The sequence below is a fragment of the Hevea brasiliensis genome, chromosome 12, assembly GCF_030052815.1.
Source record: "Hevea brasiliensis isolate MT/VB/25A 57/8 chromosome 12, ASM3005281v1, whole genome shotgun sequence".
In the NCBI taxonomy this organism is placed as follows: Eukaryota; Viridiplantae; Streptophyta; class Magnoliopsida; order Malpighiales; family Euphorbiaceae; genus Hevea; species Hevea brasiliensis.
In genome coordinates, this window is record NC_079504.1 from 26,181,382 (window position 1) to 26,182,253 (window position 872).

The window sequence follows — 872 nt, forward strand, 5'->3', positions numbered from 1 at the left end:
AAACCAGAAAAAGAAAAGAAGCTTTGAGAGCAGCTGAAATTGAACAAGAAATGGCTGAAGAAAGAGTTGGAATCGGTGGTGATAATGCTGAAAATGATCGAAACAATGAAAATTCAACTCATGGTGAAGAAGTTGTAAATGCTAATGTGCGTAAGGGAAGTATGATGGATCATGCATTTCCTCATTTTGATGATTTAAGAGAGAGTATAGCAAGACCAAGAATTGATGCAAATAGTTATAAGATGGATTTTGGAGTACTACAAATGATTCAGAATTCTCAATTTGGAGGGCATTCTTCAGAAAATCCTCATACACATCTTAAGAAGTTTGTTATGATCTGTGATATGCAAAAGCAACCAGGAGTGTCTGATGATGCAGCAAGGCTAAAATTGTTTCCATTCTCTTTGAAAGATAGAGCATTGGATTGGCTTGATTCTTTACCTCACAACTCAATTACAAATTGGGAGTAGCTCACTGATGCATTTCTTGCCCAATACTTTCCACCTGGAAAAACTCAAGAGTTGAGGAATCAAATGATTGCTTTTAGACCAAGAGAAGATGAGACTCTTTATGAGTCATGGATGAGATGGAAGGAATTGGAGAGACAATGTCCACATCATGCCATTCCTAAATGGATGATAAACCAGAATTTTTACACAAATGTCACTCCTGCTATCAGAGGAATCATTGATGCTCAAACTGGAGGAGAATTCATCACTAAGCATGAAGATGAAGCTTATGAGTTATTAGAGAAAATAGCAAAGAACAGTCATCTATGGAGTAGTCCAAGAGGGTCAACTCCAACTCAAAAAAGGCAAGTTGCTGGAATGTATGAGCTTGATCCATTCAACATGATCAATGCCAAATTTGAT

The 872-nt window shown here is 37.0% G+C and overlaps 1 non-coding gene across 1 annotated transcript; it reads right to left on the reverse strand.

Moving 5' to 3' along the window:
* Positions 1-517: 517 nt before the first annotated feature.
* On the reverse strand, positions 518-625 carry LOC131171586 (small nucleolar RNA R71). The gene has a single exon (XR_009142246.1). It is a non-coding gene; the product is annotated as a small nucleolar RNA R71 (small nucleolar RNA).
* Positions 626-872: the final 247 nt, after the last annotated feature.